At 37.7% G+C, this 24,016-nt stretch overlaps 1 protein-coding gene across 1 annotated transcript in view; it reads right to left on the bottom strand.

Moving 5' to 3' along the window:
• Positions 1 to 24,016, bottom strand: part of exoc4 (exocyst complex component 4) — a 280,178-nt gene that overhangs the window by 131,164 nt on the left and 124,998 nt on the right. The gene's annotated exons all lie outside the window — the stretch shown is intronic.

Raw genomic sequence — 24,016 nt, 5'->3', positions numbered from 1 at the left:
CAGGACAGCCTCCTCCAGGACAGCCTCCTCCAGGACAGCCTCCTCCAGGACAGCCTCCTCCAGGACCGCCGAGGGCCTCTCTAGACGGTCCCGCGCCGCTCGCCTCACGTACGGGCACGTGAAGGAAAAGGAGTCGTCCTCCGAGGACCGCCCTGGACAGTCCAGCACCCCTCGCCGCACGTCCGGGTAGCTGAAGGTGAAGGGGCGGTCCTCTGCGAGCAGAGTAGGCGGGCGACCCCACCCTGCCGGCTGCTGCGCTGCCAGCGTCTCCAGCGCTGCAGTCTGCCGCTCCGCCTGGCTCCGGATCAGGGCCGCCAGGTCTGCCAGTTTCTGTGCCAGTGCCTCCATCCTGTCGGGCCCCACGTTGGGCGCCAGTGTAGCACGGCGAGTGCTACGGGGCCGACCGACAGGACAGAGGACACAGGTTTCAGTGCAGGAACGTTTATTTTCTCCAGACACACCCAAGACACACGTGCAGAACCTTCTCCCAGCAGCAGCAGCCCCTTTCTGCTGTGCAGCCATGACTTATCAAGCCAGGCAGGGTGGATTGGTTGATTGGGGCCACCTGTGCCCCAATCAACCTGAGTGGCTGCAGCTCCTCCACCCTGCCACAGAAAGAAAGAAAGAAAGAAAGAAAGAAAGAAAGAAAGAAAGAAAGAAAGAAAGAAAGAAAGAAAGAAAGAAAGAAAGAAAGAAAGAAAGAAAGAGAAAGAAAGAAAGAAAGAAAGAAAGAAAGAAAGAAAGAAAGAAAGAAAGAAAGAAAGAAAGAAAGAAAGAAAGAAAGAAAGAAAGAAAGAAAGAAAGAAAGAAAGAAAGAAAGAAAGAAAGAAAGAAAGCAAGAAAGCGAAAGAAGGAAAGAAAGCAAGAAACCGAAAGAAAGAAACCGAAAGAAAGAAAGAAATCAAGAAACCGAAAGAAGGAAAGAAAGAAAGAAAGAAAGAAAGAAAGAAAGAAAGAAAGAAAGAAAGAAAGAAACCGAAAGAAAGAAAGAAAGAAAGAAAGAAAGAAAGAAAGCAAGAAACCGAAAGAAAGAAAGAAAGCAAGAAAGAAAGAAAGAAAGCAAGAAACCGAAAGAAAGAAAGCAAGAAACCGAAAGAAAGAAAGAAAGAAAGCAAGAAAGAAAGCGAAAGAAGGAAAGAAAGCAAGAAAGAAAGAAACCGAAAGAAAGAAAGAAACCGAAAGAAAGAAAGAAAGCAAGAAACCGAAAGAAGGAAAGAAAGAAAGAAAGAAAGAAAGAAAGAAAGAAAGAAAGAAAGAAAGAAACCGAAAGAAAGAAAGCAAGAAACCGAAAGAAAGAAAGAAAGCAAGAAAGAAAGAAAGAAAGCAAGAAACCGAAAGAAAGAAAGCAAGAAACCGAAAGAAAGAAAGAAAGAAAGCAAGAAAGAAAGCGAAAGAAGGAAAGAAAGCAAGAAAGAAAGAAACCGAAAGAAAGAAAGAAACCGAAAGAAAGAAAGAAAGCAAGAAACCGAAAGAAAGAAAGCAAGAAACTGAAAGAAAGAAAGAAAGAAACCAAAAGAAAGCAAGAAACCGAAAGAAAGAAAGAAAGCAAGAAACCGAAAGAAAGAAAGAAAGCAAGAAACCGAAAGAAAGAAAGAAAGATAAATTCCCATTGATGTAGTTTAGTAGTATTTAGTGTCTTTTAGATCAGTGTTTTCTCCAAAGACTGAATGTGGTGACAGATTTATAGTTACAAAGGTGGAGTTGAATTGGTATTTTTTATATCGTCATTTTTATCGTTATCGGGATAAATGCCAGAAATTATCGTGATCATTTTTTTAGTCCATACCGCCCATCCTTAACGTGCAATCATTTCCACCGAGCTCGGACTTAAGTTCAAAGTCATAACTCTCAGTAAAAGTAAACCCAGTGTGAAAAATCCGGGATCCATCCACGGGAACATTAAGGTGGCGAAGTGTGGAATCTGGCAGCTTTGCCTAATGTGTTTGCGATTTCTTCCAGTTTGATCAAAGGTTGAAAGTCAAACCACAAAGTGGAAGTAGGAGCTTTGGACTTAATTAAAAGGTATTATCCAGACTGTGATTCAGCATATTTGACACCAGAACCACGGAGAAAAGCAATGATAATCTGTGTCAGCGCTGAGCTCATGAAAAAGGGAAATGGAGGCAGGTTTTATCTGAGCAAGGGATTCGTGTGTTTGGGGCTTTTGCAGAAAGTTATCAGACAAGTCTCTCTTACCGCCTGAATGTTAGAAACAGAAAAGAAAAGGTCGAATTAGCACTAAGCCCATCCTTTCTTCTCCTCGCAAACACCGAGACGGGCATATATACACGCGCTCACACACGCGCGCACATTACAATCTTTTCTAATTATGGTTGATGGTATAAACCTCCGCGCCACCGAAGGACACTCATGGTTCAGCGGTGACTCAGAAAAGCCTGAAATGGCAACTATTCCTGGGAGAGAGAGAGAGAGAGAGAGAGAAGTGTAAAGGCACTTTTCAATTCGCCTGAAAAGTACTGAAAAAAACACTTAACCTGCTCACAACACGCAAAAGGCTGGCAGCGAGGATTGACATGAGTCTATTTTAACCCGGAGGGGAAGGAGGAATAGAAGGGAAAGTTGCCTTTAAGAGAGGAAGCAAGTGGAGGTCAGGAGGACTGGGAGAGGAAATGGCAACAGTTTTTTAATATTTTCTCAAATATACAGTGGCCACGGGTGAAAATATGTCATTTTATATGTATATATAAATATATTTCTGAAGGCTGTCTCTTATACAAAGGGTTATTTCTGCCGTCAACCTCATCGTGTAAAGATTTATTGAATAAAGACTCAGATGGGTGGGGCTGCAAAAAAGAAAGTACACTTTTCTTGCCTTCATTCAGTATTAGGGCCAAACTAAGAAAAAAAAAGTACACACCCGAAAATAAACCCGAAAAAACCCGAAAATAAACCCGAAAAAACCCGAAACGCACCCGAAAAAAACCGAAACACACCCGAAAAAACCCGAAACACACCCGAACATAAACCCGAAAAAACCCGAAAATAAACTCGAAAAAACCCGAAAATTAACCCGAAAAAACCTGAAACACACCCGAAAATAAACCTGAAAAAACCCGAAAATAAACCCGAAAAAACCCGAAAAAAACCCTGAAAATAAACCCGAAACACACCCGAAAATAATTATATAATAATAATATAATAATTTAATAATTTAAAATATGTCATTTTATATGTATATATAAATATATTTCTGAAGTTTGTCTCTTATACAAAGGGTTATTTCTGCCGTCAACCTCATTGTGTAAAGATTTATTGAATAAAGATGGGTGGGGCTGCAAAAAAGAAAGTACACTTTTGTTGCCTTCATTCTTTCTTCTGTACGACGGAGTATTAGGGCCAAACTAAGAAAAAAAAAGTACACACCCGAAAATAAACCCGAAAAAACCCGAAAATAAACCCGAAAAAACCCGAAACGCACCCGAAAAAAACCGAAACACACCCGAAAAAACCCGAAAATAAACCCGAAAAAACCCGAAAATAAACCCGAAAAAACCCGAAAATAAACCTGAAAATAAACCCGAAAAAACCCGAAACACACCCGAAAATAAACCCGAAAAAACCCGAAAATAAACCCGAAAAAAAACCCAAAACACACCCGAACATAAACCCGAAAATACCCGAAAATAAACTCGAAAAAACCCGAAAATTAACCCGAAAAAACCCGAAACACACCCGAAAATAAACCTGAAAAAACCCGAAAATAAACCCGAAAAAACCCGAAAATAATTATATAATAATAATATAATAATTTAATTAGTTTAAACTAAGAAAAAAAAAGGAAATTACGAAAATAAAGTCATAAAAATATGAGAATAAAGTCGTAAAATTACAAGAATAAAGTCGTAATATTTTGAGAATAAAGTCGTAATATTAAATATATTATAAATATATGAATATAACTTCACAAGATGTTCAATATTCAACATTTTCAACACACTCTTCCTGTTAGAGTTCTCATAAATTACCACTTTATTCTTGTAATATTACGACCTTATTCTCATAAATTACGACTTCATTCTCGTAATATTACGACTTTATTCTCGTAATATTACTACTTTATTCTCATAATATTAAACTTTATTCTATTACGACTTTATTCTCGCAACATTATGACTTTATTCTCGTAATTTTACGACTTTATTCTAGTAATTTTACGACTTTATTCTCATAATATTACTGCTCACAACACGCAAAAGGCTGGCAGCGAGGATTGACATGAGTCTATTTTAACCCGGAGGGGAAGGAGGAATAGAAGGGAAAGTTGCCTTTAAGAGAGGAAGCAAGTGGAGGTCAGAAGGACTGGGAGTGGAAATGGCAACAGTTTTTAATATTTTCTCAAATATACAGTGGCCACGGGTTGAAAATATGTCATTTTATATGTATATATAAATATATATTTCACTACCAGAGAAATGGTTTCATCTTACACTCTCATTTCAGGGCATCTTTGTGTGATGCATCTTCAACCTCTCATCCAGCGTATATTTGCCGAGTGGTGAATTCAGACCTGATGAATTCAATCAACATACATCTAGGAGAAAGGTTTCATATTACATTTTCCTTCTGTTCAAAAAAAAAACCCCAGACTTTATATTTATCACCTCATCTCCTTACTATATGTCTTTATCCCCACTCCATCTGCCTCCCTTCATTCCACTCTCTTCTCTCTCCCCTGTGTCGTCGCTGGTCTCTTATCCCCTCTAACACTTCAGACTTTTCCCATTCCCTCATATTTCTCTGTTACCCTCTTTCCTCTAATTCCCCTGCCTCTTTCTATTTTTACCTCTCCTCTGCTGTTATCTCTCCGTGGCACCATTTCAGTACATCCTCACTCCCCCCTTTTCCCACACGTCTCCCCAACTATCGTCTATCTTAGTCTCCAATTCCATTTATACCTTTATGTTAGCATAGGACTTCCCATCCTGTGGCGTCCACGGTGGTAAATTGAAATTGGTCCTGGTGGCTCCATTGAAGCCTGATTGAATTTAAAAAGAGAAAACACCGTAAAGAGGAGACGCTGGTGAGAGGGGGTAATACACTGAAGGGCTTCCCGAGCTATGGCGGTGCTGACAGGAGGGACGTGGGGGGCATGGCGGGTTAGGACGGCTGGGAGGAAGTCGGAAAAGAGAGGAGTGAGGTCAAACCTAAGTAGAGAGGGAATGTGCACGACGTCACAGATGCGACTTCACAGCGGGTTACGCCCAGAAAGACTGAGTGGCAGCGTAAATTTTTAGTTTGAGCAACTGGAAAACATCTAAAAAGAGCTGTTGTGCGATCGACTGTACTCATAGATTTAGCAAGAAATCAGAGTTATCGTTTTACAGACTGCAGAAAAATAATCTTAAGAGATAAATGGATCGCTGCAATTCACAGAAACAACTGGATTCCAGACACCGAAACGTGGATTTGCGGTTCCCATTTTGTATCAGGTAATGTTGGATTTTTGGGTAGCTAATGTTAAACGGTCAAATCATAAAGTTCGGTGTCCTCATCACTTTAATTTCTACAACAAATCCTGCCTTGAAGTCGGACCAAGCGTCAAGACTTTTGTATGCCTTCAAGCTTTGCTTCGTGTATTTCCCCGGCGTAGAAATTAAGTACATGTAAATATCAGAAACTGGATTTGTGGCCAAATATTAATGTCCATGGACCACTGGTTCTTGGTAACTGTACCAAATATTAATGTCCATGGACCACTGGTTCTTGGTAACTGTACCAAATATTAATGTCCATGGACCACTGGTTCTTGGTAACTGTACCAAATATTAATGTCCATGGACCACTGGTTCTTGGGGTAACTGTACCAAATATTAATGTCCATGGACCACTGGTTCTTGGTAACTGTACTAAATATTAATGTCCATGGACCACTGGTTCTTGGTAACTGTAGCAAATATTAATGCCCATGGACCACTGCACTGCAAAAAACTAAAAATCTTTATTTGTCTAATTTTTAGTTAAAATGTCTAATTTTTAGTCCAAAAAATCTCATTACACTTAAAACAAGACTCATCACTGAAAAAAAACAATAATTTTCACCTATTTCAAGTAGATTTTCACTTAAGATAAGTAGAAAATCTGCCAGTGGAACAAGATTTTTTTGCTTGTAATGAGAAGATAAATCTCATTACAAACATTTTTCTACTTATTTCAAGTGAAAATTTACTTGAAACAGGTGAAAATTGTCAAATAAGTTATTTTTCTGGTAATGACTCTTGTTTTAAGTGTAATGAGATTTTTTTACCAAAAATGAGACATTTTAACTAGAAATAAGACAAATATTCCTGGTAAGATTTAAAGTTTTTGCAGTGTGGTTCTTGGGGTAACTGTACGGGTCACTGTCAAGTCCAACTGCCCTTAATTTAAACCGATAATCGGCTGTTATCCCGTCTTTTCCACAGTTTCCCCTACTAGTTGCAGCCATTTTTGCTGATGTTTTGCCACTCAGTGCCAGTAAGGGGGCGTGGTTCATTGTGGAAGTGACGTTAATGCAGACCCTCTATAGTTTAAGGAAGAAATAAGGACCAAATTAAGGATTAATAATGAGTGAGAAAAAAAGGTTGGAAGGAGGACGGACAAGACTGGAGTCTGGAAGATGTTAAAATCCTTCAACGGCATGTTAACCTTCATTACCCATCACATACAAGCAGACGGACGGAAACAAAACAAAAAAAAAGCCTCAAGCACGAGCTCTTGATAGTGACACCTAACAGAAACGCCTCAATTACGGTTTGCATGGCCTGGGAGGAATGAGGTGACAGGTCTCATACTGGAGACGGCCAACAAAATGCAATTCCAGGAAGTCAGCTCTAGGGCTGTGTGTCTGTCATACCTACAGCTCTGATAACGCTCCCACACATCACATCACGCCGTTGAAACAGCCGCCTCCCAGCATATATAGAGCGCTTGCAAAGAAAAATAAAAAATCAAAGTGGCAATACATCGTACACAACACACAACCACGCCGAACGCACGCTTGTGTATACATCACTGCCAGGGGAAATGTGACGTTAGGGGTTAAATTATTCATTGATACATTTGTAGCTTTTCCAAGCCTGGTTTTCTGGGGGGTTTTTTGAGTCATGTCTTGGCTTTTGTGTGAGTGTGTGTCCACCTTAAAGGGTTCTTCTAGGGGGGAGAAAGAGAGAGAGACAACCTTGAGCGAGCATTGACCTTTAACTTTGAGTATTTCAGTTTTATAAAGTGACAGGTGTGTGAGGCAGCAAAGCTTTTATGCACATGGCCATATGGGTAAACAGAGAGTCTGTAGACGAGATATTTCAGGTATCACGATTAGGCCTGTGTTGAAAAAAATCGATTTCCCAATTCTAAAATCGAGTCTCATATTAATTCCTAAAAATCGATTCATATGTCTAAAGATGGATTTTTTTTAAATTTTTTTTTTTGGGGGGGGGGTTCATTTTCTTTTATTTATTTATGTTTTTTTTTTTCATCATTACATTACAACTTTTGGTTATTTTTTTGTTTATCCCCAAAAAAGGAATGTTTTGTTGGACACGAGAATAACTGGTGCCATGTTTTTGCCTTTGAATATGTTTAAAGGTATGAAAACATTAAAGTGTTCAGTTATAATTGCATAAATTGTCTATATTTCATTACTTTATATACTGTCTTGGGGTTACATTTGCAAAAAATGCTAAAAACCAAATTCTCAAAAATGTAAATCCAAAATAGACCGAAAATGGAACAAATAAAAACGGAATGTGGGAAAAAATAAAAGCGATTTCATCCGTCTCTGTTTCCTCCCCGGATCTGTTTGGTAATTCTGCCCCACGATGTTTCTGTTTCAGTTCTATCAGCATTCTGGGAGCTGATTGGTCCTTACAGCATCATTAGCTGCAATACTTGCTGTTGAATCTCAATATAATACTAGTAATATGTTGCATAACTACAGTCATATAATTCATGCAACAGCTCAAAATACAGTTTTAATAACACTAACCCAAATCAATATCGGAATCGAATCGAATCAAATCTTGATAATTGATTCTGAATCTTAAGAATCGTAATTGAATCGATTCTTGACATTTGAATCGATCCCCAGCCCTAATCACGATGACCAAAAGGCAATAAGGGGAGAAGGGGAGGGACGGGAGATGCCAGTCCCTATCGGCTGCATTTCAAAGCAAATCATCAGGTTTTAAGTCAATTAGCAAAATAATTAACTTTAAATGATATAAATAATTCAATGTGTTAACAGAAGCCCATGATAATTAGACAACTTACTAATAAAACCATGAAATGAAGGCTGAGATGAATTCTACCAAAGTGAGCCTCCATTAAGAAGCAGCCAAACAATTAAAAGTAAATCAATATCTGATACTGGAAATCTGTGTTGAGAATTTATTTTTTTTAAAAGACAGAGACGTTCAATAAATGAGACAAATGGTTTCCTGTATCTGTGTCGCGTGACTTTAGGAGACAGGAAGTAGGTCCTGAGTCTATTGAGTCCTATGGGAAAAGTGAACGTGAGCACAGATTATTACCAATTCCTTCGCCCCATAGTAACTTAAGTAAATATGGGACCCATTTTTCAAAAGCCACAAACCTTCTGAACATTCTGACACCAAAATGGAAATTTTCAGACCGACAGATTAGGAGAAAATTAACTTTGTTTGAGACCTGTCTCTGTCTGAGCAACACACTCTCGCGAGATTTGGCTCTCATCGTTTTCCCATCGGATAAAATGAAGTTTAAAACTAAAATAAAACTTGCTTCTTTACCTAATAATACTGTTATTTTTATTATTTAAGTCTTTTTGGAAGAAAGTTGTACTGTATCTAGTGTTGTATGTTCCAAAACGATGTGGGGAGAGGGGCGGCCACGCCCACTTAGGAGACAGGAAGTGAGGTCAGAGGGGCGACCACGCCCACTTAGGAGACAGGAAGTGAGGTCAGAGGGGCGACCACGCCCACTTAGGAGACAGGAAGTGAGGTCAGAGGGGCGACCACGCCCACTTAGGAGACAGGAAGTGAGGTCAGAGGGGCGACCACGCCCACTTAGGAGACAGGAAGTGTATACCATTTCATACCATTGGCAGTAACGGTAATGCGCTTCTTCTGTATAGAGTATCTTTGAAAAAGATCATGTTAGAGCCATTTGTCATATATACAAGGTGATTAATAATTTAGATTTTGCAATATTTGATTTAAGTGTATTTTGAGTAATATGCAGTGTAATATCAGTCCGCAAGGTGTTTGCTTAATAATATTAATAACTGCACCTTTGTCATTGGTGGCATATATATATATCACGTATATTATTGTTTGGTTTTTTTTGTGAAGCTACAGTATGTAACCGAGAGAGCGCACTAGTTTTTGACCGTGCTTGCACGAGAATATTATTTGTCACATAATCACACAGTTTTTTGTTTTTGTCGTTGAAAGAAAAGTTTTTCACTTAACTTTTGAAAGAAGAACACGGACTTTGACGTTTTATTTTTGAAGTACGCGTCAACTACATGCTCGGAACCATAGCTTAGTGTGCTTTTACCGGAAATTAGACGGAGGATTAAATCGTGAGTGATGAAATCAATCACGTTTTTTTTTGAGTTGTAAAGTTTTAAAAGCAGTTTTTAAAGCTAGGCCTCGTTTTTCCACAAACATACAGTGCAGCATGATGACAGAGGTGTAATCAATACGGGTAGGGCCTCGATTAAGATAACTTGTGCTTTGTAGCCTTCAAATATGCCTTATAGAGGCAGAACATTTTTATCTAGTCAATACTTTGGCTAACTCTCAATATTTTAAACAATAATGCCATTACCAACAACTATCCTGAGGCAAATTAGCAGGAGTGGCACTCATGGACACAGAAAACAGCTCACTTATCCCTCACAGAACACGACCTTTCTATTTAATTAGTTTAAAATTAAATACATTTCTTAATCTAATGGTTGTAGAATCAGTTCTGAGGGATAATGGGAATATTTCATCTCGTGTGCATGAAGTCAGGGGAGAGCAATAAATGGCCTCAGTGAGAGAGGAGGGACAGCGACACAAAAAACAGACAGTCTGAGCAACAAGACGCGATGAAGAGATAAAGGAAAGAGGATTATGAATCAGAATACTTAGTACACAGCCATCAGCTACGGACAGACGTGAGACCGACAAATGTGGACTCGCAGGAACAGAAGAGGAAGAGAGTTCTGCAGCGAACGCTGAGATGACTCACAATGAAGCGAGGGCTGGGCCTGCATGAGTGTGGGGAGATAATACCTGGAAAACCCCTCATTAATACAACCTTAATGACTAACTGCAGCTGGATGTTTGACCGTTTATTCAGCTCGTAGAACGAGACACTGGTCAAACAACGCTCCACCACACATCAATATTAAGGATGTTAATGCAAACCTGGGGCCAGTGTTTAATCTATTCTAACCCAGATCTATGGATTCGTTGTAAATACACTATATTTTCTCTATGAATATGTTAATATGTTCCTCCGATCACCACAACCTGAACAAAAACCAGGCAAAATAAGCAATAAGAGAAAGCAGAACGAAACGTACAACATGGGGCTATGAAATAAAACACAAAAGGAAATTTAAACCAAAATGACATAATAACTTGCTGTTTTGGTTCAGCTGTCAGGGGTTTCTGAACAAAGTTGACATGCAAGTTTAATTCAAATTAAAATCAACATGCCTATACTCCAGTAGACAAATGAAAAACACCGCCCGATACTGCATTTCATTACTTTACTATTTTTTTTATATGTGCAAGTCTGATTATTATTATTAATTTTAATGGAATATTATTTAAGAAGCTTTCACACCTCAGGATGATTTCCATTTGGGACAAGCAAGTCTGGTGTTCTGGTAGGTTAAACACGTTAAAAAAGCTCAACGTCAAACCCTGAACTAGCAGGAATACAGACCAAAACAAACAAACAATCATGTGCTCACCAGTGGTTACAACCAGTACTCGAGTTGTAAAAAAATAAATAAAAATCAGGGGGGATGGTGGATTTTATCATATGGGGACAGATAATTTGTGCTGATTACAAATAATATAATATATTACAAATAATAGCAGTGACCAAAACACCTGCAGAAATACTGCAGGAATGACATAGCAGCAGTTAAATGCAGCCTTCTGTAAGCTTTAAATATCCACTGGGCTTACATCAAATACATCAAAACACAACAATAAAAAACACTTTTCTGAACTTATCAATATGACTCTGTCCTTCACAGGATAAGTAAAATGGATCACTGCAAAAACTCACAATCTTAACAAGAATATTTGTCTTATTTCTTGTTAAAATGTCTCATTTTAGTAAAAAAACAAAAATCTCATTACACTTAAAACAAGACTCATCACTGGAAAAAACAACAATTTTCACCTGTTTCAAGGAGATTTTCACTTGAAATAAGTAGAAAAATCTGCCAGTGGAACAAGATTTCTTTGCTTGTAATGAGAAGATAAATCTAAATAAAGCCGAAAAATAAGCTTAAGAGATAAATGGATCGCTGCAATTCACAGAAACAACTGGATTCCAGGCACCGAAACGTGGATTTGTGGTTCCCATTTTGTATCAGGTAATGTTGGATTTTTGGGTAGCGAACGTTAAACGCTCAATTATAAAGTTCGGTGTCCTTATCAATTTAATTTCTACAACAAATCCTGCCTTGAAGTCGGACCAAGCGTCACGACTTTTGTAAGCCTTCAAGCTTTGCTTTGTGTATTTCCCCGGCGTAATTACAGTAAGTACATATAAATATCAGGACACTCGATTTGTGGTGAAATATTAATGGCCATGGACCACTGCACTGCAAAAACTCAAAATCTTAACAAGAATATTTGTCTAATTTCTAGTTTTTATGTCTAATTTTTAGTCAAAAAATCTCATTACACTTAAAACAAGAGTCAAAAACAACAATTTTCACCTGTTTCAAGTAGATTTTCACTTAAAATAAGTAGAAAAATCTGCCAGTGGAACAAGATTTTTTTGCTTGTAATGAGAAGATAAATCTTGTCCCACTGGCAGATTTTTCTACTTATTTCAAGTGAAAATTTACTTGAAACAGGTGAAAATGGTCAAATAAGTTATTTTTCTGGTGTTATTTTTCTGGTGTTGACTCTAAATGTTGAAATAGCAGTAAAACCACATTCATTGATGAAATGACATAAGGGATGGAAAGGGGGGATGGCAGTTTTACAGGGGGGATGATTTGGACCGTTTTTATTTCAGAGGGGATGCCATCCCCCCTCATCCCCCCTCATCCCCCCTCAACTCCAGTACTGGTTACAACAGCACATCACAATTCCACTCTAAGCTTTGATTTCTCATCTGTTTACTTTGACAAGAGAAAGAGTTCAAGATTAAGAATGTGCTTTTCAGTTTAATTATGTTAAGAACCAATAAAGACGGATAAATGTCTTAACTCTGCGAGTCTATATATAAAGTATGCGTCTGTCCGAGTCGGAACAAAGCCGGCGGGGTTGTTATCTCTGCTTTCTTACATCTGCCAGACCCAGTGGACTTAGTCATCTTTCTCACAGAGCTATCTCTCGGCGTAACGAAGGCTTTTGCCAGACTACATCTTGGAATGCTCTCATTACTGTACCTCGCTGCGGTTGCCAGGGGAACCGATGTGATATTCAATACTTCTGTTACCCATCCCTCCAACCTCATTTACACTTGACACCTGACATTTACATAATGGCCTTGGCTCCATCTCCCATGGAGGTGGAGGTGAGTAACTTAGCGTGTTGTTTGGTTGTGACGAGCACGTACGCTAGGGATGGGCGGTATGGACTAAAACATTTATCACAATAATTTCTGGCATTTATCCCGATAACGATAAAAAAAATACCAATTCAACTCCACCTTTTCAACTATAAATCTACTCAGATCCGCCATGTTTATTACACAAAAACGTCATCAACGGGAAATTATTCTTTCTTTCTTTCTTTCTTTCTTTCTTTCTTTCTTTCTTTCTTTCTTTCTTTCTTTCTTTCTTTCTTTCTTTCTTTCTTTCTTTCTTTCTTTCTGGCTCATTTCTTTCTTTCTTTCTGGCTCATTTCTTTCTTTCTTTCTGGCTCATTTCTTTCTTTCTTTCTTTCTTTCTGGCTCATTTCTTTCTTTCTTTCTTTCTTTCTGGCTCATTTCTTTCTTTCTTTCTTTCTTTCTTTCTGGCTCATTTCTTTCTTTCTTTCTTTCTTTCTTTCTGGCTCATTTCTTTCTTTCTTTCTTTCTTTCTTTCTGGCTCATTTCTTTCTTTCTTTCTTTCTTTCTTTCTGGCTCATTTCTTTCTTTCTTTCTTTCTTTCTTTCTTTCTTTCTGGCTCATTTCTTTCTTTCTTTCTTTCTTTCTTTCTTTCTGGCTCATTTCTTTCTTTCTTTCTTTCTTTCTTTCTTTCTGGCTCATTTCTTTCTTTCTTTCTTTCTTTCTTTCTTTCTGGCTCATTTCTTTCTTTCTTTCTGGCTCATTTCTTTCTTTCTTTCTGGCTCATTTCTTTCTTTCTTTCTGGCTCATTTCTTTCTTTCTTTCTGGCTCATTTCTTTCTTTCTTTCTGGCTCATTTCTTTCTTTCTTTCTGGCTCATTTCTTTCTTTCTTTCTGGCTCATTTCTTTCTTTCTTTCTGGCTCATTTCTTTCTTTCTTTCTGGCTCATTTCTTTCTTTCTTTCTGGCTCATTTCTTTCTTTCTTTCTGGCTCATTTCTTTCTTTCTTTCTGGCTCATTTCTTTCTTTCTTTCTTTCTTTCTTTCTGGCTCATTTCTTTCTTTCTTTCTTTCTTTCTTTCTGGCTCATTTCTTTCTTTCTTTCTTTCTTTCTGGCTCATTTCTTTCTTTCTTTCTTTCTTTCTGGCTCATTTCTTTCTTTCTTTCTTTCTTTCTGGCTCATTTCTTTCTTTCTTTCTTTCTTTCTGGCTCATTTCTTTCTTTCTTTCTTTCTTTCTGGCTCATTTCTTTCTTTCTTTCTTTCTTTCTGGCTCATTTCCTTCCTTCCTTCCTTCCTTCCTTCCTTCCTTCCTTCCTTCCTTCCTTCCTTCCTTCCTTCCTTCCTTCCTTCCTTCCTTCCTTCCTTCCTTCCTTCCTTCCTTCCTTCCTTCCTTCCTTCCTTCCTTCCTTCCTTCCTTCCTTCCTTCCTTCCTTCCTTCCTTCCTTCCTTCCTTCCTTTTTTCTCCCTTCCTTCCTCCTTTCCTTGTTTTCTCCCTTCCTTCTCCCCTTTCCTCCCTCCCTCCCCGGGAATTTATCGTTTTTACCACGAGATGACAAATTCTTATCATGAGGAATTTTTTTGACGGTTTATCGTGAACGGTAAAATATCACCCATTCCTAACGTACACTCACCCAGACTGTTGCCTGGGCACGTGCGTGTGATTGTGAGCTGTGATTGAAGGCAGGGAATAAATGATTTCCTACTTAATCTAACTCATTAAGCCTGCAGAGATCGGGGAAGGGCAGGGTATTGGTTGATTTGGGGCGATTTAGGGGAGACGCTGGCACGTGTAATTGAGAATTCAATGAAGGAATGCTTCGCCCCAAATCAGTCATGATCAGATATGAAGGTGTCAGGAAAATTGCAGATGAACACGAGATGTTGTCTTTTTTTTCTAAGGAGTGGGTGATATTGTTGAGAGTGTTATTAAAATGTCACAGGGTGCAGGAATATAATATTTGCTCCATACTGTTTAATTTCATTCACTCTACATTTAATAGAAAACTGATTCAGAAGCCTGTTGTGTGGGAAGAGTCTTATTACTCCATCAAATAGCTTATAATACATTTAACTAACACATTAGTGCACTACCATCAGTAGATATTGTAAAAACATACATTTTATATGGTTATATGGGGCGTCAATTGGGTATGAAGGTACGGCAGCCGCCACACCTTGGCTTCAAGGGAAAATGTAAATGTTTGTTTTTTAAATACATTTATGGAATTACTCTGTGTCTATTTGTATTGATTATTCTATTACTTAATACATATAGAATAACTACAAATGCAAATCAGAACAACATGATTGATTTCACTAGTTATTATACACTGCAAAAACTCAAAATCTTAACAAGAATATTTGTCTTATTTCTAGTTAAAATGTCAAATTTTTAGTCAAAAAAATCTCATTACATTTAAGCCAAGACTCAAAAACAACAATTTTCACCTGTTTCAAGTAGATTTTCCACTTAAAATACTGTAAGTGGAAAAATCTGCCAGTGGAACAAGATTTTTTTGCTTGTAATGAGAAGATAAATCTTGTCCCACTGGCAGATTTTTCTACTTATTTCAAGTGAAAATTTACTTGAAACAGGTGAAAATGGTCAAATACCAAGTTATTTGACTCTTGTTTTAAGTGTAATGAGATTTTTGGACTAAAAATGAGACATTTTAACTAGAAATAAGACAAATATTCCTGCTAAGATTTTGAGTTTTTGCAGTGAGTGAGACTGCATTTGAAAAAGTTCCAATTTTCTTGACCACACAGATCAGCTACATAGCAGACTTCTGTGATGAGTATTTGCTGGACGTGTTGATTGATACTCTAGTTAAGTTCTGTGACTCGTAACCTTGCCATACCTTAGCTTTGACTGAATTGACGCCACTGGTTATAACACAATGTTGCGAGGCATAATTTCATCACCCAATGATGCTACATTCGTCGTGCATTACAACATCCTCTTGAACTGAAAAACCTCTTGAAAAACAGACGTATGAACCTCAATGGCTGAAGAAATGATGCCATCATCAAAGTTCCAGCAGCGGCATAAACAAAGCTGCAGTTTACAACAGAAATAAACTGAAAAAGATCTTTTTTTCCTCTCTCGCTCCAGTTAAATTCATTTTTAAAGACAAGTCCAAAACACAGTCGCTGCATAAATTTGGTATATCAAGATTCTAAGATGAGCACAGTTGCGGCGGACTGCTCTAACTCCCAGATTAATTCAGTGTTATCCAATAAAGCTGCAAGGCGATGGGTACTTAGATAGATCCACAAAGAAAAATACAAATCAATCAGCGGGAAAAAACAAAGAAAAATCACAAATTTATGGCTTTAAATTATAAATCCACAATCGATATTGCAGGGTCTGCATGTTTTCTTAATAATCTACAATTAGAGCATTAATCTATATTTATTAATATCTTAAATTAAAGATATTTACACTGATGGTTAGCCTGATATAACAAGCCAAACCATCAACTATTCAGTAATAATAACAATGTATAAAACAATTCCTTAAAACATGATCATTAATGAGATCAGGAACTGTTTTAAGTTAACAGGGTGAAATATTAAGTCAAATAAAGCGTTTAGTGATTAGGTATCCTGGTATTCTAACCTCAGGCTTTCAATAATCCGCACATCCATCTTCGTCACATTATCGACAAACGTGCTCGAATACGGAGCCACAGATCCGTACTCCTGATGCTAGCATATCTTTGCATGCGTTTGCACACATTACCCAAACAACCCTTTCTCTTCCTCATAATGTACCAATTTGTTAGAAATACAAGGCTTTATTTAGCTCCCCCTCCATAAAAAGAAAACAATATAATCTCTCCCCAACTCCCATCTAGCCGGAGCGCTAGTGAGCTGCAGCAGAGTGAAATGTCGTACTTAGCAAATTGCATTTGAAACCAAGGGGGAATAAATACTAGAGATAAAGACTGCTCTAATGTGCTCAGATCCATCAGAAAATCTCATATTCACACCATAACAGAAATCACATTACAAGATGCCCCTAATGTCATTTCCCAGGGCTTTTCCAACAGAAACTCCTGCAACAGTGAGACACTAACATCAAACATAATGGATTTTTGCCTTTTTTCCCCACATCCCTTCAGTTGTTCATTGAAAAAATGGAAAGAAAATGCTTATTTTATTTGTTTCCTGGAGAAAACCCTTCCAAGTCTTTATGGTTAAGGCTAAGAGGTCAGGTTTGGACTATAGCGAACACCTATAAAACACCCTTTTAACTCGTTTTGACACTTGAGGAAAGCCTGAAAGTTGAGCGTTTTAAAGCGTTGAACTCATGGTGTCTCAACATCCTGTTTCTTTTACAGCAGCGACAAGAGAGACGTGGCGTGTATTTAAGATGGTTTGGAGAAGTTTTAGAGTTAAGTGACCGAAAAAGAACATTGATTTTGTCATCTGTAATCAACTTAGTAAATGATGAAAGAACAGAAAAAAGAAGGAGAAAGGAAAAAGACACAGTTTTGACTTTCCAAGCGTTTTACTACATCAAGACTAGGCCTGTGTTGAAAAAAATCGATTTCCCAATTCTAAATCGATTCTCATATTAATTCCTTAAAAATCGATTCATATGTCTAAAGATCGATTTTTTGGGGATTTTTTGGGATTTTTTTTTTATTTTTTTTTAAATTTTATTTATTTATGTTTTTTTTTTCATCATTACATTACAACTTTTGGTTATTTTTTTGTTTATCCCCAAAAAAGGAATGTTTGTTGGACACAAGAATAACTGGTGCCATGTTTTTGCCTTTAAATATGTTTAAACATGTATGAAAACATTAAAGTGTTAGGTTATAATTGCATAAATTGTCTATATTTCATTACTTTATAAACTGTTTTGGGGCACATTTGCAAAAAATGATAAAAACCAAATGCTCAAAAATTAAAAACCAAAATAGACCGAAAATGGAACAAATAAAAATGGAATGTGGGAAAAAATAAAACCGATTTCATCCGTGTCTGTTTCCTCCCTGGATCTGTTTGATAATTCTGATCTCACATGATGTTTCTGAAAGCAGTTCTATCAGCATTCTGGGAGCTGATTGGTCCTTACAGCATCATTAGCTGCCAATACTTACTGTTGAATCTCAATATAATACTAGTAGTAATATTTTGCATAACTACAGTCATATAATTCATGCAACAGCTCAAAAAACTGTTTTAATAACACTAACCCAAATCAATATCGGAATCGAATCGAATCAAATCAAATCTTGATAATCGATTCTGAATCTTAAGAATCGGAATCGAATCTTGACATTTGAATCGATCCCCTGCTCTAATCAAGACTGGTTAGGTATCAAAGAATCCTTTAATTTGGGCATATAATTACTATTATATGCATATTTAAAAACATTATGGAAACTATCTGTACTATGATTTCTTTTTAAATAATCACAATACACATAAAGGCTTTAAAGCGACGGCACAACAAGTAGGAAGGTAAATAACACTTGCAAGACACATAAACTGAAGTGGAAAGCAGCAAATAAACTGACTACTACTTGCTTCTTACTTCTACTTGGTGATTATATGGATACTCCAGTGATAAATAGAGCAACCAAATTAGTTAGAGACAGAAACCGCCAACACAAATACATAACTCATGGCTTCGTTAGCTTGTAGACTTGTAGATTTAACCACACATAAACATAAGACGACGAACCGTCTCAAATCACAATTATTTACTGGAGAAACACAAACGGTCTGGAGTCTGTTTAGAAGCATTTTAGGATCGGGAAGCTGAGAGCATCCATCTTTGAGAATAATTAACCGTCCAAAAAGATAAACCTACTTATGTAACCGCCAATTAGGAAATAAACAATCCTTTCAGAGCGACTGGGAGGTATTTTAATGAGGTTTAATGACTTGTTGGTCGGTTGGCAGGGGGTTGTTTGGAGAGGTACAGTGGGCAGAAATGTCGGGGAGAGTTTAAAACGTAAACTTCCTGCACATTCGGGCTCATCTGATATATTCTCCCCAAGTATCATCTACAAGATTTCTAGGAATAATTATTGATGAGCGTTTGTGTTGGAGAGAACAGGTTTATTGTGTGAGTAAGAAAATAAACAAATCTATTGGCATAATAAGGAAAGTTAGACACCTTGTCTCTAAGCAGTGTCTACTTACTCTTTATTATGGTCTAATCCAGGGGTCGGCAACCCGCGGCTCTAGAGCCGAATGCGGCTCTTTAGCGCCGCCCTAGTGGCTCCTGGAGCTTTTTCAAAAATGTTTGCCTTTTTTTTTCCTTTTTTTATTTTTTTTCTCCTTTTTTTATTTTTTACCTCTTTTTTTGTTCTATTTTTTTTCTTTTTTTTCTTCTTTTTTTATTTTTTCCCTTTTTTCTCTTTTCTTTCCTATTTTAATCTCGACATTTTGACTTTTTTCTCGAGATTGTACTTCAACATTAATCTCGACATTTCGACTTTTTTCACGAAATGTTGACTATTTCCTCAACATTGTGAGTTTTCTCCCGAAATCTTGACTTTTTTCTCGACATTTCGACTTTTTTCTCGACATTGACTTTTTTCTCGACATTTCGACTTTTTTCTCAAGATTGTACTTCAGCATTAATCTTGACATTTCGACTTTTCTCTCGAAATGTCGTCATTTTTCTCGACATTTCGACTTTTTTCTCGACATTTCGACTTTTTTCTCAAAATTTCAAGTTTTTTCTCAAGATTGTACTTCAGCATTTTTCGCAACATTTCGACTTTTTTCTCGACATTTTGACTTTTTTCTCGACAATTTCGACATTTTTCTCGAAGTGCATAATGAAAAAATAAATCTCTCCCCAGTTCTAACTAATATAGAAACATGCAGCATGTGTTGTCTTCATTGTAAGGCTTATACAAGACTTTTCTTTTTTTTTTTGACATATTTGTTTTTTGTGTTTTCGGTCCAAAATGGCTCTTTCAACATTTTGGGTTGCCGACCCCTGGTCTAATCTATCCTCACCTTTCATATTGCAATATTATTTGGGGGAGTACATTTACAACTACTCTCCATCTAGAAGCCAATTTTTGTTTAGATTTAGGGGTGTCAAAGTCTGGAATAGTTGGTACTAGAGCTGGGTATCGATTCAAATGTCAAGAATCGATTTCATTCCGATTCTTAAGATTCAGAATCGATTATCACCATTTGATTCGATCCGATTCGATATTGATTTGGGTTAGTGTTGCCTGGATTATATGACTGTAAAATAACTATTGAAATAACTAAGAAATAAATAACTCAAATAGGCATTTCAATATCCATTTAAAGAAATTGCAACAGCTCAGTAAACAAATTATTTTAGCTTGTCTGATTTATTCTGTCACCAGACACACAGCTTGCCATGAAGCACCCGGCATTTTTCAGGTATTTCATGACAAACCGTGTCCGATAACAGAGAAACCAAACAAACTATAGTAAAATATAGATAATATGAACTTCATTGAACTAATATAACATTTAGAAATTTAAGCTGAAATGTCCAGCATTTTCTCTAAAGAAAAAGAGTTTTCAAAACTACTGGGACTACCGGGATTAAAGTTCACCAGGCAAAAATGTAAGGATGGGGAAAAAAAATAAAAAATAAAAAAAATTTAAAAAAAAATCGATCTTTAGACATACAAATCGATTTTTAGGAATTAATATGAAAATCGATTTAGAATCAGAAAATCGATTTTTTTTCAACACAGGCCTAGTTGGTACCATATTGCAAACAATTGTAGGTCCCTATCCATTTTCAAAAGTCGCTCAAGAGAGCATTTAATTCAACAATGTAGTCAAGAAAGCTCTTGCTTTTCCCACTGTTAAAGTTCCTTTGTACTTCATATTCTGTGTTGCCATTTGTTCAGCATAATAATCATATTTTCATGATCATATCTACAGTAATTTTTTTTTATTTTCTTTTTATCTTTTTTTCTTTTATTTTCATTCATGTTCTGCATGCAATTTTTATGATATATATTATTTATTTTTATGATTTTGTATGCTCATAACTATTTTGTTAAATGTTATTAGGTGGGGGCTCCTCATAAGCCTACTGGCTTGCTCGCTCCTCCCTGCACAGTTTCTTTTAACGGCACTTATTTGTGTAATGTTATTTTTTTATATGTGCTAAATAAACTAAACTAAACTAAACTAAATTCTGCAACAGACCCGGTATATACGAATGTGTGATCTTCTTCACAGTAAGTGAAGGTATGTGTGCACATGTGGGCATGTATGCTTATCTAGAGCTCCGTTCAACAATCAAACCAACCCCCCACTTCAATACACACCCACACACGCGGCGTTACTTCAGAAGCGAAGCCCCAGACAGGGTGAGCAGATCAATCAATTACATCTCTGCTCCAGCAATCAAACAAGGTTATTATCAGGCAGCAGCTCACCGACCTGGAAAGGCCCAGGCTGCTGTGATGTGGGGGCTGGCACTCGCTCATGTGACATTAACGCAGAGTGGCAGCTCATGTTGTCAGGGGATAGAAAGAAGGGAAGAGAAGGAAAGACAGACAGACAACTGTGGCTGAATTCAAAGGAAAAAGAAAAGTGTGAGGGACAGGAACAAAAGAAAATCTGTAAATCACCTGTCTCCTCGCCTCATCTTCCTTCACCTCCCTCGGAGGGCAGGAGAAGATTACAAACACAGATTTGCGCTACCATTTTATTCTGAATTTCAGTTTCTTGATAAGTAGAAAAGCCAAGTTTTCCATCTTTGTAAGGTTAGATTAAACCGCGGAAGATGTAGGATGTGGCAGAAAAAAAACGGAACAAAAACGTCACTGTGCCTCATTGTGGCTCGGTAATTCTCGTCTTGGCAGCGGCTCCGTCTGGCATTCATCTGATGAGCATTAAGGGCATTCTGTCCTCCCACTTCTGTCCTTTCATAGCAACAGGTCCGAGAAAAAAAAGCGGTTTTAGACTTAATTAAATCATCCTACACTCAAAAAAATTGAGACTTTACCTTTCATCGAATTATTGTTTGGTAACACAATCTGCCGTGACACAAATGCCAACAAGTCTCCCGAGGAGACAATCTAATCTGTTTCAAAAGCCGACACTGGTGACAATTAGGCTCTATATGGGAGACAACCCCGAGGTGGAAACAATGACTGCGTGAACACCTGTGTGACGGTGCCCTGGCTGTGTTGGCAAGCTCAGAAACCCGTAAATGCATCCGTGTGTTTGCCAGTGAATCTCACACGGTGCATCACCTGTGCCAGTGAATCTCACACGGTGCATCACCTGGTATTTATTTGTACTTGATTAAAGCGATCCATAAAACAACTATGTCTGTACAGTAATCCCTGGCTATAACGCTTCGGTTCACCTTTCACGTCTCGCTGCTTCGCGGATTTGCTTTGTGCATCGTGTTCTGCATTCTGATTGGTTAAATAGTCTCCCCGCTTCTTCACTTCCTGTGTCAATAACGTTGGTCGCTTAGCAACAAGCAGAGAACGGCCAATGAGCTTCAGCAGCAGCTCAAGATCGGGACCCTTTGATGAATCGTTCATTACAGTTCTCAGATATAATCCAGGGTGGCATGTCGGTTTTAGTGATGCACCAATTGTTCGGTAACCGAAATTGTTCGGCCGAAAATGGCAAAAAAACACTTTCGGTGTTCTATGGAATAAGTGGGAAAAAAACGAACAATTAATAACGGCGTTGTAATATAAGGTAATAGACTGGCCACTCCCGTAAAGGTTGCACACCACAAACATAAATCGTTGGCCAACCAAAAAGTAACCACATAAGAATTTTACCTAACATTCACCAGGAGGTGGAACCAAAACAACATAAAGCTGGGAAATTAAAAAATGTTCAGTTTTTTATGTTCAATAAATATTTTCTACCTTGTAATTTTGCAAAAGATTTTTTTCTTTGAAAAGCATGCCTAAATCAAATTTATTTGATTTATGTAATGGTGAAAAAATTGGCAAAATAAATGAAAAACTGCGAAGAACCATGTTCGGTATTGTTCGTATTCGGCCAAGTGTTTATTATTATTTTCGGTTTCGGCCACAAATTTTAATTCGGTGCATCACTAGTCGGTTTATAAGAATCTTTTGCCCAGAAGAAAAAAGAGCGACAACGACCCATAACTACGTCTTCTCTTGAAAAAACACTCCTGCACCGCGGCTTTAGGAGAAAAAGACGCTACAGAGCGAGTCAGGATGCAGTGACAGTCAGAAGAGCAGGGAAATACCCACAAGTCACAATTTGTCCTACTGTACTTATTGTATTTTTTTTCCATAATCCTTTTGGAATCCTTTTCCTTTTATCCCATTCAAATCCAATTAATCGGGTCGTGGCGGTGCTGATCTCCGCAATAGATGTCACTTTCCCACTGGACCAGCCCCCTTACCCCCATTGAGTGGCGAAACATCAGCAAAACGGCTGCAACTAGTGAGGAAACTGTGGAAAAGACGGGATAACAGCCGATTATCGGCTTAAATTAAAGGCAGTTGGACTTGACAGTGACCCGTACAGTTACCCCAAGAACCAGTGGTCCATGGACATTAATATTTGGTACAGTTACCAAGAACCAGTGGTCCATGGACATTAATATTTGGTACAGTTACCAAGAACCAGTGGTCCATGGACATTAATATTTGGTACAGTTACCAAGAACCAGTGGGTCCATGGACATTAATATTTGGTACAGTTACCAAGAACCAGTGGTTCATGGACATTAATATTTGGTACAGTTACCCCAAGAACCAGTGGTCCATGGACATTAATATTTGGTACAGTTACCAAGAACCAGTGGTCCATGGACATTAATATTTGGTACAGTTACCAAGAACCAGTGGTCCATGGACATTAATATTTGGTACAGTTACCAAGAACCAGTGGTCCATGGACATTAATATTTGGTACAGTTACCAAGAACCAGTGGTCCATGGACATTAATATTTGGTACAGTTACCAAGAACCAGTGGTTCATGGACATTAATATTTGGTACAGTTACCCCAAGAACCAGTGGTCCATGGACATTATATTTGGTACAGTTACCAAGAACCAGTGGTCCATGGACATTAATATTTGGTACAGTTACCAAGAACCAGTGGTCCATGGACATTAATATTTGGTACAGTTACCAAGAACCAGTGGTCCATGGACATTAATATTTGGTACAGTTACCAAGAACCAGTGGTCCATGGACATTAATATTTGGTACAGTTACCAAGAACCAGTGGTCCATGGACATTAATATTTGGTACAGTTACCAAGAACCAGTGGTCCATGGACATTAATATTTGGTACAGTTACCCCAAGAA

This window comes from Cololabis saira, chromosome 23, assembly GCF_033807715.1.
Source record: "Cololabis saira isolate AMF1-May2022 chromosome 23, fColSai1.1, whole genome shotgun sequence".
Lineage (NCBI taxonomy): Eukaryota > Metazoa > Chordata > Actinopteri > Beloniformes > Belonidae > Cololabis > Cololabis saira.
Note: the sequence above shows the minus strand (reverse complement) of the source record. Positions and strands in the feature narration are given on the sequence as shown.